This window comes from Homarus americanus, unplaced genomic scaffold (genome assembly GCF_018991925.1).
Source record: "Homarus americanus isolate GMGI-L3 unplaced genomic scaffold, GMGI_Hamer_2.0 scaffold45698, whole genome shotgun sequence".
Lineage (NCBI taxonomy): Eukaryota > Metazoa > Arthropoda > Malacostraca > Decapoda > Nephropidae > Homarus > Homarus americanus.
Genome location: NW_024735554.1, coordinates 9,414,209 through 9,434,031, shown reverse-complemented (window position 1 = coordinate 9,434,031; position 19,823 = coordinate 9,414,209). Strand labels below are relative to the sequence as shown.

The following is a 19,823-nucleotide window of genomic DNA, read 5'->3' as shown; positions in this document are numbered from 1 at the left end:
GAGCCACAGACGCATGAACACGGAGAGGCACACGATTCTACGATATCCCTTGAAGGCATTATTAGGTGTTACTTTTCTTGTGAGGGAAATTGTGTCCACTTGTAATTAATCACTGCATTGTAATTTAGTCATCACATTGTAGAACTGGTCCGTGATTATTATAGTCATCAACTTCTTGTTAGTAGTTCTCGCTTCAGTGGGTTAACATCACTCACCATCCTTCACTACCACTCGTCATCCTCCACTATCACTCACCTCCTCACCATCCTTCACCATCACTCACCATCCTTCACCTTCACTCACTATCCTTCACCATCACTCACCATCCTTCACCTTCACTGACCATCCTTCACTCTCACTCATCACCCTACACCATCACTCACCATCCTTCACTACCACTCATCACCCTCCACCATCACTCACTATCCTTCACTACCACTCATCACCCTCCAATATCACTCACCATCCTTCACCATCACTCACCATCCTCCACCATCACTCACCATCCTCCATCATCACTCACCATCCTCCACCATTACCCACGATCACTCACCATCCTCCACCATTACTCACCATCACTCACCATCCTCCACTTTACCCACTGTCCTCCACCAACACTCACCATCCTCCATCATCACTCACCATCCTCCACTATCACTCACCATCCTGCACCTTACCCACCACCCTCCACCACTCACCATCCTCCACCATTACCAACGATCACTCACCATCCGCCACCATTACTCACCATCCACCTTACCCACCACCTCCACCATTACTTACCATCACTCACCATCCTCCACTATCACTCACCATCCTCCACTATCACTCACCACCATCCCACGTTACCTACTATCCCCACAATCCTTCACCATCACTCACCATCCTTCACCATCCTCTATCATTACTCACCATCATCCATCATCACTCACCATCTTTCACCTTCACTCACCATCGCTCACCATCCTTCATCATCCTCCATCATCCTTCGCCATCACTCACCATCCTTCACCATCCTCTACCATCACTCACCATCTTCCATCATCACTCACCATCCTTCACCATCACTTGCCATCCTTCCCCATCTTCTATCATCACTCACCACCCTTCACCATCCTCTACCATCACTCACCATCCTCCACCATCACGCACCATCCTCCATCATCACTCATCATCCTTCACTATCACTCACCTTCCTTCACAATTACTCACCATCCTTCACTATCACTCACCACCCTCCACCATCACTCACCATCCTCCATCATCCACCATCTTTCTCCATCACTCACCATCCTCCATCATTCACCATCTTTCTCCATCACTCACCATCTTTCATCATCATTCACTATTACCCACCATCCTCCATTCACCATACTACACCATCACTCGTTACTACCCACTATCCTCCATTCACCATACTACACCATCACTCGCTACTACCCACTATCCTCCATTATTCACCATCCTTCACTATCACTCGCCATCCTCCACCATTACTCACCATCCTACGCCATCAATCAACATCCTTCACTATCACTCATCCTCCTCCACCATTACTCACCATCCTTCACTATCACTCGCCATCCTCCACCATTACTCACCATCTTCCACCATCACTCACCATTCTCATCATACTCCACCATTACTCACCAACTTCCACCATCACCCACCATTCCCATCGCCACTCTCCAATGACTCATCATCCATTCAGAAATCACTATCCCCTCCTGTCACTATCTCCTGCACTTCGTCATCAGCTACTATCTTTTACCGTCCTTCACTATAAGCGGTACACGCCCTTGTTATTATATATCATGTCTCACTATCTCCTACCGTCCTTCGCCACCATCCGTCACCATGACTCACCATCACCCTCTCCAACTCCACCCACCACTACCACAGCCACCACCGTCGCCGCCAGCGCTACCATCACCACCACTACTACCACAATCAATTTAGGTCACTGTAAAAGTTAGAGAAGGCGTCACCATATATCCTGTCTCTTCTCCTCCTCTTTCCCCCTCCCTCTAACGTCATCGCTGGCAGCTATCATCACCATCCTCATCATTACCATCATTATCAACCGACCTACTCTCTCTCCCTGTCTTTCCACCCACACACACATTCTCGCATTTCCTTACCCTCCATGTCTCCTCCCTCCCTTCCCCCAGCGTCATCACTCGCCACTATCATCATCACCACCACCACCACCATCATCATCATCAGAGGACGTTATCTCCCTCAAGTCATCACAGCGGCTGCGTCACCTTGTCAGTTAAGCTAGAAAGCACAGTCAAATGGCATTGTAATTTACCTCGACAAGTTCCTTAGGTCATGGCTTTTTACAAAACTTTTCCTCTATGTATTTTTTTATTTTTGGACGGAATGATTATTATCTTTATATTTTTTGGTTACCTTCTTTCAGCGCGCTTGATTATTCACCCTTCTCAGAATAGTAGATTTCCTGTGTTTTGTAGAGTTATCATTGCATTATCAGAATGTGAATCATGTTCATTATAAAAATTATCAGTTTCCGGGAGAGATAGTGGAGGAGTTTTAACGTGGTGACCCTGATAGGTAAACACGCCAGGCATAACAACACGTCAGCCTCACCAAGAATGTCATTACAGATTCAAGACGCCAGATGTGCTTGGCCTCCATTTTCAATAATTATAATCGGTCTTACACAATTATTGCTGGTGATAATTGCAGTGGTAATAATTGCGCCCATCCTCCTCCGCTGCTTGTGGGAGGGCGACGGCGGCAGGAGAGGCAGAGGTTGCCAACTACCACGAATTATTTGTATAAAAATTATTCCTCTTCTTAAAAATGTCACATGCATTCTGAAAAGTAGTTGAAAGGGTCTTTGCTTTCTTTTGCTCCTCGTCTCTTTCTGAAAGCGTTTAATTATTTTGTGTAAAAGTTTTCACTTGGCACTAAAATTTCTAGTTTGATTATCCGCACAGTTTCCAAACTTCAGGAAGTTATTTTTAATGCGATTTTTCGGGCCGTCAACATAGATTGCCAGATAAAATTCGTATACTCTCTACACTTTTACCACTAGCAAAAACATTTCTGGTAAGATATCCGGACAAACATAGAGCAAATTAGCGCGTAATCAAATGAATATGAAAATAAAAATTGGTGGTCGACATTTTCTCTGGTGGCTTGTTGGTTGCAGCCCCGCGCGATGGCCGCCGCGAACCCTACTCCCTATTTTCTCAGACCTAGACGGAAAATTGCCAAATGCTCTGTTTTATCGAAGACCGGTGCGCTAGCATTCAATTTTGGGTTTTCTACCAGTCGTAACCTGGAATATATACAAACTTAAGACTTAGAAAGAAGCTAAAAAGAAGATTAAATCGGCTATCAAGAAGAATGAAAAGCATTGAAACAAAAACACATTAATGATTGTCGTTCTGAAAATACGAGACGGGTAGTGGAGCGGAGCGTTGGGAGCCGCGCTCAATGTAAGGGCGAAATTGGCTTGAAAGAGATCAACTGATTATTTCTTTTCGGTTCAGTTTTAATGGTCGTGATTCAGAGACATAATAACAACGAATTGTTCCCGATCGCATCTAAACTTTTGGGGGAAAGATGATAACGATACCTTATCACAAGAGAGGCCTACGTGCACGAACAAGCAACAAAAAATCGATCGAATCTCCCCCCTGCCAGGCCAACTCCAGCCGTGCGCCATCTCATTACTTTGCCCTGTACCCGGCGTCCTGCCCGTAAGGGCCATGATAAACATTAACGCAAGGGAAAACACGCCAATCTCGCCCCTATGTTCCCTACCCGCCTACCAGACCTGCCAGACTCGTATATCGAAATTTTCTTTCAAATTACGACATGAATTTCATTTCAGCCCTGTTTCATATTTGCTTGATTGGAGTTTGCGGGATGTAAGCGCTAGGAAAAATACGAACAGCTAGCATTACTACGGGCTATATGCAAATAGAATATATCCACCTAGTACTAAAATAAAGCCGCTAGCAAGAGCTGGCAATTTCCCAACACGGCTGTCAGAGTATAGATGAGTATCGGCCGGCCAGTATTTTTGCCTTTTAGATTTTGTATTATGTATAGATCGTATTGCTGTGTTGACCTACTTTACGAAATACACTTTAGTGGGGGTAGTTGAGCGTCGTCTGGGTGTTGCACATGAAGTATTTATAAAGTAAAGACACTGTCTCCTGGGCCCGTCACCTCAAGAAAGTCCCAAGAAAAATAGAAACACTATTTTTTTTTCTCCCTTTTTTTCACCTGGGCTCCGTGATACAAGTCGTGTCGATTTTGGAAACTGGTAATTGTGTGAGGCTTCAGCTTCTTCATGTAGTGTTGTAGTCTGTTTACTTCTATCTACTGTACGAAAGTTTCTTGTATCTTGTGTATCCTTAAATATCGTTCGCTTTTTATCTATATTAGTATTATAATCACGCGATATTAGACGGAAAATATTATATATTGTTTACTATATCAGTAAACTGTGCACTGGGTCCGCACATTCATTAAACATATTTTAAGCTCCCTCAGTTAGACGGTTGAGTCTCACTGAGAATGTTATATATATATATATATATATATATATATATATATATATATATATATATATATATATATATATATATATATATATATATATATATATATATTATATATATATATATAACTAGTTTTGATGTCTGCGCAGGTCTGTATGTGTTTGCGCGCGTTTGTGTGTACATGTTTTTGTAAAGAGAAAGCGAGTGTGTGTGTGTAGGTAGTGTAGCATGTAGCGGCAGCAGGAGTGTCTGGTGTATGAATAAAGTTGAGTGGAGAAGACCCTGGGAGGAGCGACACATTTAGTGTGTCAAGACTGTGTGTATGTATGTGTGTGTGTCTGATGGTTTGTGTTTGGTGACGTCCCGCGCGCCGCCGTCTGGCTTTGACGCCACAAATAATGTTATATATGATAATTATGATAATGGCATGCAGGGTGGAGGCGGTATTTTTCATAATTTGTTTTTTTCCCCGCTGGCAGGTATAATTAAAATTAAAATTACCCGCGTGGTGCTGCATAGTAATGTATGGGCAGTATATTTTTGGGAGGTTCACACTTACGGTTGATAGATACACTTTGTTGTGGTCGCGCGGGAATTTCACGGTCTCCTGATCTTGACGATTTGTACGGAAATTCTCGGAGAATTTTTGTTGTTGTTGTTGTGCAGTGATTGTTGTGCTTGACACACTTGTGGTAGTTGTTGATGCTTGTTGCTTATCAGTGTACACACGAGACATTTAACATCAAGTATTTAGAGACCAACCCTGTGTTTATATATATATATATATATATATATATATATATATATATATATATATATATATATATATATATATATATATATATATATATATATATATATATATATATATATATATATATAAATATAAATATATATAATTCGGAATCGCTTAATAAATTCAGCCATGCATGAAACGTAAACAAAATTAACCTGTCACTTCCTCCTCCACCCCCCCCTCCACAACGCCCTCCGCCCACACCATTACAGGCGGGCGGGGCTGTTAACCCACCTCCTCCCAACTAAGGAAGGATTTTACCTCTCTCCTTATACGCCCCACTGCACCAGCTGGAATCTGTCCTCATGCAAATAAAATATGTCATTACTTCCTTTCTTATTCCCCACCTCTGACCCAACCAAACAACTCATCTGATATATATATATATATATATATATATATATATATATATATATATATATATATATATATATATATATATATATATACAGAGAGAGAGAGAAAGAGAGATTATCAGTCTTATGGGATTGGGCAAAGAAAAGCTACACCAACCCATACGTTCTTGACGAGTTACTCCTTCCACCAACATGGTTTTCTTTGGACAGGCAGTTGTCTATCACAGTGGTTTCCAAACGCTACCTTGCTTAACCCGTTTATCAGGAATCAGTGACCCGCGCGCATCACTTATATATATATATATATATATATATATATATATATATATATATAGTCGGGAATCGAACCCTGGACCCCTGCGTGTGAACAGGCATCGCTACCATCGCGCTACAATATATATATATATATATGTATATATATATATATATATATATATATATATATATATATATATATATATATATATATATATATATATATATATATATATATATATATATATATATATATATATATATATATATATATATATATATATATATATATATATATATATATATATATATATATATATATATATATAATTTTTTTTTTTAAATCTGACGCCACGATACGTAGAAATGAAATTGTATTACAGAAAACCTAACCTAAACTAACCTTACCTAACCTACTCTAAGTATACGTCTGCCTTATGATGATAAGCGGTATGTCAAAATTATGAAACAACTAATTTGCCAGATGCGAATTAATTTCCCAAAAAAGTTTTCTCATATAGCAAAAAAAAAGTAGTTTCTTGGTTAAAGTTTATTCAGAAATTATCCCTATTTATTTATAAAGCGCACTGTGTGTCAGTTCGCTATGCATGGCCACTTTTGAAGGTAGATAACTGAATTTTGGTAAGGAGATGTTCATGTAGAATAGAAGTGTCAATAAGGTGTCATTTTAAGGGAATGCCCCAAGTGCCCCCTCCCCTCACCTCTCCTTAAAGCAGACGATAGTAAATCCCAGACATATGGTTACATAATTGCATTCTTTATGAAGGTCATGTTGAAATAAGTAAATGTGGAAAATATAGTTAAAAATAAAATGATAATGATAATTAAATTTATGAAAATTAAATAAAAACTGGTATTAAAATAATTAATGTAAATTTGAGGTGAACAGTTGCGTGACCCGGCATTAACGGGATATACAAGAAGTAGAGTTAAAATGACCGCCTTAAGGCATAGCAATGACAAGAGGGACAGCTGTGGATCATATTTGAGAAGAGTTTTTCTCCTCAAATAACTGTTTTTGCCACTTTTGAATAACACCACAGTTTTTAACAGAGTTGGAATTTTTCTTCATGTGAACGAACAGAGGCTATGATCTGCCCCTTTAACTTTAGGGTGGTAGTGGCTGGGACCCATTCTGGTTAACTTTACCTCGTCAAAAACAAAGCAGGGCAACTCAGAGGTCCAGGGTTCGATTCACCAGTCTTCAGACAAAGGTCAGCCTCAGACACAAGTATAGAAGTACTTACAGTATCAAATATCATTACCCTGTTTTGTACAGAGTGTACTCCAAAGGTACAGTAAATATGACACCCTGAGGTGTATGGTTCATTACGTAAAAACAGGTACTTGATACAGTAAGTGCTGTGTGTGTGTTATAATACCCTGAGGAACCATGGCAGCGAGCACTCTTGCACTAACATTATTATTAACACATAAAGGGACACTACTTCTACAATCACAGTATTTAAAGTAAATAAAAGTTGTAGACTATAAAGACGAATATGACAAAGTTAACCATACTGCCACAGCTCCTCATCTCACTGCTGGGGAAACAACTATTGATATCACTGTGTTGAGAAGAACCAGATTTAAACACCTGTATAAGTTACGTCTTTTTGGTGATATGATGACAGCTATAGTACACCTGACCAGACCTACAGGTAGTGTGAGTAGTGTGTGGCCTCAAATCCGCGTGTTGGGGTAATTTCAGTCATTCTAAAGGATAAATCTCAAATGCTGAGAAGAGATCAGTTCTGTACCCGCTCTATTGTTTTGTAGAGATGTAGTGAACGGTCCAATCTCCTACTGTTGTTGTGATTGTATCTTGTTATGGGTTGTTGTAATAGTTGTACTTAGAGACTGTTCTGTTGTGTACTGTTCCTGTAATTACTATATTTTGAAGTGTCTGGGAAGAGATATCCTATATTGATACTATAATGATTAAAATTTGAAGTGTTTGAATTTTAATATTATATCAGTTACCGTTGCTTTAATAACGGGATTTTGAAGTGGTGGAAGATGTAATGAACAGTTTTAGTTGTGCAAATGTCGAGCTGTAACTGTGATCGTGTTACAGTTGCACAATTGTTATTTGGGAGGTAATAAAACGCTTCTCTAATATTTCTGTCGTAAACTGCATTTTGAACCTTGGTCTGCCCCGTGTCACCTGTATGTCTCCTCCTCGCCGGCACATGACACCACTTTCTAACACCACCTCATGACAACACCACCATTTTATGACATCACTTCATGATAACACCATCACCACATGGCACCACTTTTTGACACCACCATTATCACCACCTGACACCACTACTGAAACCACCACCTGCATATGAAACACACCACCACCTGCATGACACATCACCACAACCACCTACACATGACACCACTACCACCTTCACATGACAACACCACCACCACCTACACATGACACACCACCACCACCACCTACACATGACACACCACCACCACCATATGACACACCACCACCACCACCACATGACACACCACCACCACCACTGCCACCTGCTGAGTCTCACCTATTCATACAACGTTAAGCTGTCATTGTTAGCTATAATTTTTGGTCGTCATGTATTGTGTCATTTTACCATCCACTGTGACTGACACTCTGGGTTTTGCTGTCCTCCTCAACGATACCTTTTGAAATTCCATCCACAGGTGCTGCCAGGTTCCAGTATTGCTGTTGAGTTGTGTATTCATGTCCAGATGTTACTGATAAATGTGGCCTGTATATTTTCATCCTATTGAAGTTGGGGTTTTTTTTTATGAAGTTTGAAGTACGTGGAATATTAATTGTGGTTGTTGTTTGTGTTGTGGTTGTTGTTTGTGTGGTTATTGTTTGTGTTATGGTTGTCGTTTGTGTTGTTGTTGTGGTTGTTTGTGTTGTTGTAGTTGTGGTTGTTTGTGTTGTGGTGGTTGTTGTTGTAGTCGTTTGTGTTGTGGTTGTTTGTGTTGTTGTGATGATGACGTGTTAGGAACTGAGGGTTTAAGTTTGGTTAGGAGGAGGTTGGTGAATGTTTGTCTGTTTTTGTTTTGCTTGTTGACTGAATGAATGTCTATCTGTTTGGTTGAGTGAATGTTTGTCTGTCTTTTTGGTGAGAGAAGGTCTAGCTCTGTGGTGGGTGAATGTCCCTCTGTTTGGTGGGTGAATGTTCCTCTGCTTGGTGAGTGAATGTCTGTTTGGTGGGTGAATGTCTCTCTGCTTGGTGAGTGAATGCCCCGTTGCTTGGTGGGTGAATATCCCTCTGCTTGGTGGGTGAATGTTCCTCTGCTTGGTGGGTGAATGTCCCTCTGCTTGGTGGGTGAATGTCTCTCTGCTTGGTGGGTGAATGTCTCTCTGCCCGGTGCTCATGCCGGGTCCAGTATTGACATTGATTGACTGTGAATGACGCCTGACGTGTTCGTAACATTCTTGGCGTTCACTGACACATGTAAACACTGGATTAATCTAACCCCTTCCCACCTCCCACCCTCCTATTTCCCCCCACCTCCCACACTCCCATCTCCCCCCCACCTCCCCCATCCTTCCACCCTACAGAGCGTGTTCCCACAGGTATTTCAGAGGCCATTAGAGACCATTGGAAGTTACAATGGAGTACACTGTAGTATTGGTCGGCTTTTTAGGAGAGTTTCCAGAAAGTTTTAACCATTTATTGTTAGTTGTGGATTGGTGTAGATCGTGGTGTGTAGTGGTGATAGTTGTTCTTTGATGTTTTTAGCTACCACCACCATCACCATTATCATTACAACCACACCACCACCACCACCACACCACCACCACCACCCAATAATAATCCCCGTAGGGTGCACAATAAACTAGCCACTCTGATAACATTGAAAATTCAGTTCACCACCACTATCCAATAACAACGGCAGCAACCACCACCACAACCAGGACTACCACACCACCATCATTACCACCCGAAAGCAATAACTACCGCCACTACCACCCAACAACAACCACCATTCCTAGACTCCACCACTACTACTACCCAAACACAACCACCACCACCACCTGTACTACCACCATTACCACCCATGAGTCAGTATCTGCCAGCATCAAGATGTGGTCACCAGAACACGTGGAGAGTGTGAGGCGTAATATTAATGTGGTAACACTGACACAACCCTCCAAGGTGTCTCTGCCAATGGTGCAACACTGACAGAGAGTATCAGAAACCTCTTTGAGCCTCCTTCCCTCCCCCTCCTCTCCCTCCCCTCCCCACGTTGCCGACTGGTTGAGCCACTGATGTAAATATAGTGTGTGTGTGTGTGTGTGTGTGTGTGAGGGGTAGAGGTGCTGTTGATTTTGTGTCGTGGTTTATACATACACACGCGTACCCCCGTCCACACACACAGACATACACACACACACACTGAAACAATCACGATAGAGAGAGAGAGAAGTTACTCCGATAAGTAAATAACTATACGAAAGAAAGCTAATTTCTCAATAACATTTTGTGTCGGTAACCCTTGTAGCTTCGTGTAGGGAGTATCTCGATTTAACCTAACCTAACCTAACCTAACCAAATTTAATCTAATATAATCTAAGCTAACAACCCCAGGTAGCCTTGAGGGGTTTTATTATAAGTTGAAACAAGCTATTTTTCACATGATCCAATTATAGGTGTTGTGTCGCTTATATTGTTGTGAAGCCATCAGCTGATTTAGTGACGTCATAGGGCCAGCTAGCTCTTAACTTGTGACGTCAGGAGTGGTAGTTGATTGGCTGGTTATTTTTTATTATCAGTGTTCAACTTCTGACGTCAAGTAGAGACAGCTGATTGGCTACTAGTTTCACTCGCAGCCCTCATCCACTGACGTCACTAAATTGAAAAATGAATTCGCAGTAATAACATCCAGATTAAATCCTGTTAGCCCCCCCCCCTCCTAAAAAATAATGATAATGGCCAGAATATATTCCCTGCGCCATAAATTTTCCCATTATCCGCCATTATCATGTCTCATTTACTGTGCCATTACCATGATCCTGAGTCACCCTGGTTTAGGCTCTTATCCCCTCCCGCCCGCCATCCTTTGTTTATAACTTGGGTGATGGTTCTTATTTCTCTTATATTTGTTTTGGTCGGAAATGAACCTACTTTTTGTCTATATTTTTAGCTTTAATTAATTTTTTTATCTATTATTTATTATTATTATTATTATTATTATTATTATTATTATTATTATTATTATTATTATTATTATTATTATTATTGTAGTAGTAGTAGTGGAAGTATTTTTAATTTCTAGCTAGTGTATTGTAATTGCATCTTGGTGTAAGGATTATAATCTACTTTTGTTTTTAGTGAAGGTATTTTATATTAATGTCTCCTGGTAAACAATATCCGATTCTTTATATACAGTGAGAAGCGGGTTTAATCCTCTCACCTCATGGAGTATTTAATGCTTTAAATAATAGAATCTTTCGACCCTCTGGAAGTATACTGAATTTAATTACACACACACACACACACACACACACACACCTACTCTCTCTCTCTCTCTCTCTCTCTCTCTCATAGTTATGAACACAATGTACAAGATGAGATTTACCCCCATTATGGATCGCGGTTCAGGTAGATACTTGAAATAATTTTAATAACTTCACTCTTAAACCTAGTTAGTGAGATGTTTTTTTTTTAAATTCACCCTTAATTAAACCAGTTTAGTGACGTTCTGGTTTATTCACTTGAGTTTAGGAAGTTGTACAGAACAATATGTTTTTTTTTTATTGGGACAGGTAGAAGAGACGGATGTTGATGAACGTGAAAGGGATTTATTGACCTCCAAAAGGGGGGGTTAACACAAATTTTGACAGAATTTTTTGGTCACCATTGTTTGTGCTGTTCTAGGTCACGGGGTCAGAGATCAGCAGGATGAATTCAGTTTAGGAAAAATGTCAGAGATGTCTTCTAAGATCTATTTTGTTATTTTTAGCTGAACCAGTAGATTTATACCCTATTTGGTCAGTCAGTCATTCACTTACTGACTCACTCACGAAGAAATAGCACTTTTAATGTACACGAGGACAAAAGCATTTATGTGGTCGTGATACTTTGTTGAATCTCAGGATTGCTTTTCTCACACTGGCAGCTTGAGACGAGAAATGTGACACTTATCCTTAACATACATTTTCACATTAATGGAGAACAACATAGATGAAGTATTATTGTTTTACCTCTACAATTTACTCCACTGTTGTAATTCAGCGTCCAAGACTCCAGGTGATGGCACTCAGAGGACCATACTCCAGCATACATGGGACTTAATTTTGGCCCACTAACACCCTTGTTGAGAGAACCATGGAACTCTCTCTTGTCTAACCTAACCTAACTAACCTAACCTAACCTAACCTAACTCCTCAGGTAACGTTAGGGTGTTTAATAATCAGGTGAAATAAATGGAGGCGCCTAATCTTCATATGATCCGAAAACAAATCTATGTGTAGGGATGGAGAGGGAGGGGAGGGAGGGCAGGGAGGGAGGGAGAGAGGGGGAGGGAGGGGGGCTACTCACTCGACCCCGGCTCTCTCATTACCAAGATTGTCGTCGGTGTAATAACAGGAGCTACAAATTCGCTTTAACTTATTGCACTTTGAAGAGATGATCGGGTGAGTTATTGTAGGAACTGAGAAGGGTGGTGGGGAGGATAAGGCTTGTTGCACCCTCTTCCTCTTACGCTTCTTCCTCTTCCTTCTCCCTTCCTCATCCATTTGGTTTCTATTTCCTTGTCCTACTTTCCTCCTCCTCGTCCTCCACCTCCTCTTCTTCTTCATTTATTATTATTATTATTTATTATTTTTATTATTATTATTATTATTATTATTATTATTATTATTATTATTATTATTATTATTATTATTATTATTATTATTATTATTCAGTGAGTTTGAGTACATTATTAGTGATGGTATTAAAAAGTAATACTAGTAAAAGAAGTGTGATTATAAGTAGTGTTAATACAAGCAGGTGCAGTAATACAATTAGAGGGTTTCATTACCTTTAATTACTACAGCAAGTGTCGTACATGTACACCTGTAGCAACGACAATAACAACAACGACAACAACCACTACAAAAATGATTATCACCACCACCACCATAACAATAACAACCACCACCACAGCACAATAACAACCACCAAACAACTACCACTATCACTACAACAACAACCACCACTACACAAAAACAACAACCACCCATACAAAAACAACAACAACGACCACCACTACAAAAAAAACAAGAACATCCACCAACACTACAACAACAACCACCACAACTACAACAACAACAATCAATATTACAGCAATTATCATTACCACTGGCAAGAACAACAAATCAAAAGCAATTACAGGTAGGAAAAAAGAATATCTCTGTGTAGGTGTACCGGACGCATACCTTTCGCAGCGTAATTTGTTATGGATCTTTTCTTAAATATTTTCATCGCTGAGTTAGGATATGATATTCATTTCTAGCGGCACTACTTCATCTTTCGCTGAAGTAAAACGGTGTGGCGGTCCGATCCACACTCGAAGTTGTCCTACACCCTTGTTTGTTTACACCTAGCAGCTCTCTTACGTCCACAAAAAAAAGACGTAAAATTACACCATATTAAAGTAAGTTCTTTCTGTTTAATATGCCAGGGGTCTACGGCCGCTTGTGTTTCTTATCAACTAAGGTTAGGTTAGGTCTAATTTAGATATAACCCGATTTTGCTATGATATATCAGCGACAGGTTGGTTAGTTAATCCAATAATTACCTGATCTCCATTTTCCTGTACCTGGTAATGATCCCCGTGTACCTGTACCTGGTAATGATCCCCGTGTACCTGTACCTGGTAATGATCCCCGTGTACCTGTACCTGGTAATGATGGTACACGTGCTGCCTTAAGACTGGGTAAAGTATGATTCATGGCGCCTCATACCCAGGCACATATAAGGGGTAATAATTCGAGGATTTTCTTCATAATTCTGTCAAGATTTATGGTCGTTTTATGATAACATTCCATGAAATAATGATATGGTTATTTTTCTTGGATTAGTGTTGTGTGTGTGTGTGTGTGTGTGTGTGTGTGTGTGTGTGTAGAAGCAGTATGTGTGTGTATGTATCTGTTTGTGTGTGTGTGTGTGTGTAGAGGGATTCAGTGTGTGTGTGTGTGTGTGTGTAAGGGATATAGTGGTGTGCATTGATAAATATATTATACAGGGTGCGGCACAAGTCTTATAGTAGATTCATGTTCATAGTATTATATATAAGACAATAGTGTTCAACAATACAGGAACGTTGCTTAAATATCCACTTGTTCTTGGTATAAACTTAAGGGTGTACAATCGGGGTCAAAAGTTCATTCCCGGCCAAAATGAAGCAGCGTCGACCCCAAATGAGATGAAACAGTCAGGGTAAGTCAGTTTGGAGTCTCATTCCCGTGACTCAGTTTCACCACGGGAGCGAACTTTTGTCCCCGACTGTACAATATACTATGTGTGAAGTTAAACAAATATCAACAATAGTTTCTTAAGTAATAATAATAATAATAATAATAATAATAATAATAATAATAATAAAGTTACTATACTATTCTGCAGTACTTTTGACACAATCCCTACCCTACATACATACATACATACATACATACATACATACATACATACATACATACATACATACATACAATATGTCAATAAAACAGAGGAACAATAGAAAAAGACATCTGGTAACTCAAGCGGCATTGTTTACAGAAATCAGCTGATCACGAACCCACGAGCTGACGGGCGGACGACTCCAGCTGACCCAGACACGGAGGGTGCAGGGAGGTGAGTGTTCCCAGCTTTTTATTTATATATTTATTTTATTTACCTCCTTTGTTTTGTTTGTGATCTACCCACTTCAGATCCTTCCACGAAATCCAGCCCAGGTAAAGGATATATTTTTCTCCATTTACATACATTAAACACGGGTAAAGGAGGAACTTAACTGACTGCCTGAGGAGTATAATTATTCTCCTGAGGGGGGGAAGGAGGAGGAGGAGGATAGATGGCTGCCGTGTATCACATCCACACTGTAATTAACGTCGGATCTTTTGTCATGGTGGGGGTTAATTAACAAACATTACCGATATAATACAAACATGGCCGCCGACACTAATCACTTATACACTCTTAGGTCACAGAGAGAGAGAGAGAGAGAGAGAGGTGTATCAGTAGTAAGCCATATGATCATTAATGTCAAGGTTAGATTAGGTTAGGTTAGGTTAGGTTAGGTTAGGTTAGGTTAGGTTAGGTTAGGTAAGGTTAGGTTAGGTTAGGTTAGGTTAGGTTAGGTTAGGATGTTAGGTTTAGGTTGGTTGTCTAGGTGATTACTGTGTCCAGGTTAGGTTTGGTTAAGTGAAAATGTCCCTTAAACTATTGAAGGTCTTAGTCAAATGTCCCTTTAAAGTAGTTTAGGTCAACAAACGTTCCTCAATGTTAAGGGTCGTTAGATGGTCCTCGAGGCGCTACGACAGTTAACGTATTTTTTATCCCCATAAAAATGTTTTGCCAAATTAAACGTTGATCTAAGATGATGACCTCATTAGGAGAGAGAGAGAGAGAGAGAGAGAGAGATTCTTCTATATGATTTTTTCTCTCCATTCTTCTCCACTTTTGCTCTTTAATTTTCTTTCTCTTCCTGTTCCTCCTCATATTTATCTCTTCTCGTTCATCTAATCTTCCTTAGTCTCTTCTTCTGTCTTCTCCTCCTTCTCCTACTTCCTCATTTCCTCCTCTCATGTTTCTCTTCGTTCTCCTCCTCTTCCTCCATCCTCCACGCCTCCCTCTCTTCCATCTTCGACCTCCTCCATCCTCCTCTTCCTTCATCTTCCACGTCTTCCACTCCTCCATCTTTACCCATCCATCCTCCACGTCTCCCTCTCCTCCATCCTTCTCCTCCTCTTCCTCCATCCTCGTCTCCCTCTCCTCCATCTTCGTCCTCCTCCATCCTTCTCTCCTCTTCCTCCATCCTCCACGTCTCCCTCTCCTCATCTTCGTCCTCCTCCTCCTCCTCCTCCTCCTCCCCTCCTCCGTCTTGCCCCATCTGCCGGTGGTGGAATTAATGAAGATGGATTACCTGGGATCTTGTTCCTCGCCAGAGTCTCTCTCTCTCTCTCTCTCTCTCTCTCTCTCTCTCTCTCTCTCTCTCTCTCTCTCTCTCTCTCTCTCTCTCTGTGTGTGTGTGGGGGAGAGGGGTGTTTTCTGTGTGTGTGTGTGTGTGTGTGTGTGTGTGTTTGTCAGCCTCACATCAACAGTAGCTGTGTAATATGTACTAACACTCGTGAAGATGAAGCCCAGAAACACACGCCACCCCTTTAATTTTTTCCTCTATGGTTAATTAAATCCATTACAAGAATAACATGATGTAGTATAGACAGTGAGCAACAGAGCTGACATTAATGTATTAGTAGAGTGGGTGTGTGGGTGTTGGTGTTGGTGTGGGTGTGGGTGTGTGGTGTGGGTGTGTGTGTGGGTGTTGGTGTGGGTGTGTGTGTGTGTTGGTGTTGGTGTGGGTGTGTGTGGGTGTGTGGGTGTTGGTGTGGGTGTGTGTGTGTGTGTGTGTGTGTTGGTGTTGGTGTGTGTGTGTGTGTTGGTGTTGGTGTGGGTGTGTGTGGGTGTTGGTGTGGGTGTGTGTGTGTTGGTGTAGGTGTGGGTGTGTGTGTGGTGTAGTGTGGGTGTGTGTGTTGGTGTTGGTGTGGGTGTGTGTGTGTGTTGGTGTTGGTGTGTGTGTGTGTGTGTTGGTGTTGGTGTGGGTGTGTGTGGGTGTTGGTGTGGGTGTGTGTGTTGGTGTAGGTGTGGGTGAGGGTGTGGGTGTTGGTGTGGGTGTTGGTGTGGGTGTGTGGGTGTGTTGGTGTAGGTGTTGGTGAGGGTGTGGGTGTTGGTGTTGATGTGGGTAAGGGTGTGGGTGTTGGTGTGTGTGTTGGTGTGGGTGTGTGTGGTGTGGGTGTGGGTGTGTGTGTGTGTTGGTGGTGGTGTGTGTGTGTGTTGGTGTGGGTGTTGGTGAGAGTGTGAATGTTGGTTTTCCTCTCTCTATTTTGATGTTACGAGCATAATGTATTACTGACGCACACGGCGGCCATCACGCTGTTCCAGAGGCTCGTTCTTCCAGCGATGAAGGCCCCTCCCCCCTCCACTTCCCCGGTGTGTGCTGGTACTGGTTTGAGGAGGAACCTATACCATGTGTTAGTTACGAACCCCGTCCCGACCCTCGTGCTGCGCTGTGACCGTCGCTGCGGGAGTTTCAATCAGGACAGCTGCTGCATGTGCTGGACTTGAGCCTTGTACAGTACAGTTAAGTCGGCCACCTTCCCGCTGTGTACTTTAAAGTGTTCAGATGGCGCACCAGTCCTTCTTTAATGTGGTGTTTGGTTCTACTTCAGGAGGTGCGCTAGCAGTTGACAAGAGGGTATTTCAGTTGTGTTGGGACTTGAGCTTTTGGTTCGAGGGTCAGCAGTCCACTTGCGGTTGATCCATCAGAGCGCCGTCACGTTTAAGGAGGTTTTAAGTGCCTCTTCTCAGATGTGACGATCAGGTCTTGGTGGGTCGAGTTCGATCTGAAGGATGCTCGTGGCGGCTATTTGTTTGTCGGGTGTCACTAATTCACCTTTGACACGAATCTGATGACCAGTTCTCTCTCTCTCTCTCTCTCTCTCTCTCTCTCTCTCTCTCTCTCTCTCTCTCTCTCTCTCTCTCTCTCTCTCTTATCCTCAATGTTTCGTTCTCTCCTTTTCTGTTGTTCCTTTCCTCCCTCTCAGTTTTGGAGGAAATAAAAGAGAGAGAGAGAGAAGAAGGGGTATGGGGAGCTCGAGAAAGGATGTGGAAAAATTCTCACCTGGATTTAGGCACTCCATCCTTGGCTCAGGTACACACACACACACACACACACACACACACACACACACACACACACACACACACACTTCATCCCTCATATCCAGTTTCCTTCCTCCCCTTCTTACCCATTTTATCACCTTACCATCAGTCTCCCCTCCATTCTCTCTCCCCCTCCCCTCTCCTCTCCCTCTCCTCCACCCACTCTAAATCATCTCTCCATCACTCACTTCGACTCCTCCTCCTCCTTCTCCTCCCCTCACCTCATCATATTAAGCTCCCTGTCGCTCTCCCCACCCACCCCTGCCTCCCCTCGTCTCCTCCTTTTCTCTTCCTCCTCCTTCCCCTCTCCCTTTTCTTCCACTACCTCCTCCTCCTCTCCCCTCATCTTCCCCCCCTTCTCTTCCTCCCCCCTCCCCTCATCTTCCCCTTCTCTTCCCTCCTCCTCCTCCCCTCTTCCCCCTTCTCTTCCTCCCTCCTTCCCCTCCCTCCCTCTCCTCTCCCTCCTCTCCCCCTCCTTCCCTCTCCCCCACCATACACGTCACAAGACAGATTAAGATGGATCACCTTAGAAGAGGGAAAAAACCCCTCCTCCTCTGCGTGACATTAATTTCCCAGCCTGGCGCGGGGAATAAATTGGGAAAATACCCAATAACCTCATTTTTCTCTCCTTCCTCCCTCCTTCCCCTCCCCTCCCCGCTGACATACTTCCGGGGATGATGAGTTCAGTGGGGATTAGGTTGATTGGGGGTAAGTTAGTGGGGATTAGGTTGGAGTTGGGGTAAGTTAGGGGATAGGTTGGAGGTAGGGGGTAAGTTAGGGGGATGGAGATTGGAGTTAGGTTGTCTGGATGAGGGATGTGGAGTAAGGTGGTGATGGAGTAAGGAGGAAGGTAGAGAGTGGGGGAGGGAGTTAGGGGGGTGGTGGTGGTGGAGGAGGAGGGAGGGGGTAGAAGGAGGGAGGAGGGGTGGAGTTGAGTGCTCAGGTGTGCCTAAACGGAACTTTAAAATGGTACCTGTGAGACAAGAGTGACGTAAACCTTCCCCTTCCTTCCTTCTTTTGTTATTTATTTCTTTGTATCCTTCCCTTTCTTTCTTTCTTTCTTCCTTCCTTCCTTCATCGGTCTCTGGATCTTCTTCCTCTTTTATTACCATTGTCTCTTCCTCTTCAACCTTCTCCCTCCCATTCACCTCACTCGGTACCTTTATCTCTTCCCCTTTCTTAACTCTCTCTGTCTCTCTTCCATCTCCTCCCTCTTCCATGCTCATTCTCCCTCCCTCCCTCCTTCTCCATAACCTTTTCAACCTCTTATTTTATCTTTCTAAATCTTTTCTCTTCATCTCTTATTTTTCTTCCTTCTGTTCCTCTCTCTCTCTCTCTCTCTCTCTCTCTCTCTCTCTCTCTCTCCTCTCCCCCCCCCTCTCTCTCTCTCTCTCATTTGACGCAACACGGTGGGGGGTGAAGGAAGACCTTTCGCATCAAGACAATTCTATAATTGCAACGATACATCATGCTTATGTAGAGTAGAGTGGGGAGAGGTGTAGAGGAGTGGGAAGAGCCGAAGAGTGGGAAGGGGCCGAAGAGGTGGGTTGAGAGGGGAAGAGAGAGGGAGTGGGTGGGGATAAGGGGAGAGAGTTAAGAGGAGGAGATGGGAGGGAGAGAGAGAGAGAATAAGGGGTAAGAGATGGAAGGAATGAAGGAGAGTTGAGGAAGGGAGATGAGAGGGAATGGAGGGGGTTAAAAATGGGAAGGGCATGAATCAGAGAAGAAAGAGGAGGGAAAAATATAGGAAAATGGAAGGGGGTGATTACAGTCGACGGAGGGAGCGGAAATAGAAGTTAAGGAGGAGATGGAAGAGAGAGGAGTTGAAGAAGGAGAGGAAGAGAAGGAAGGAGAGAGTTGAAGAAGGTGGAAGAGGAGGAGGAGGGAAGAGGAAGAGGGAGTCTACATGAGTCCCCCAACA

The 19,823-nt window shown here is 42.4% G+C and overlaps 1 long non-coding RNA gene across 4 annotated transcripts in view; it reads left to right on the top strand.

The window, feature by feature from the left end:
• LOC121871501 overlaps positions 1 to 19,823 on the top strand; it is a 128,118-nt gene that overhangs the window by 55,062 nt on the left and 53,233 nt on the right. For all 4 annotated transcript variants that reach the window (XR_006089880.1, XR_006089879.1, XR_006089882.1 and 1 more), the window contains one exon: positions 14,741 to 14,815. This is a non-coding gene — a long non-coding RNA (uncharacterized LOC121871501). The remainder of the gene's footprint in view (positions 1 to 14,740; positions 14,816 to 19,823) is intronic.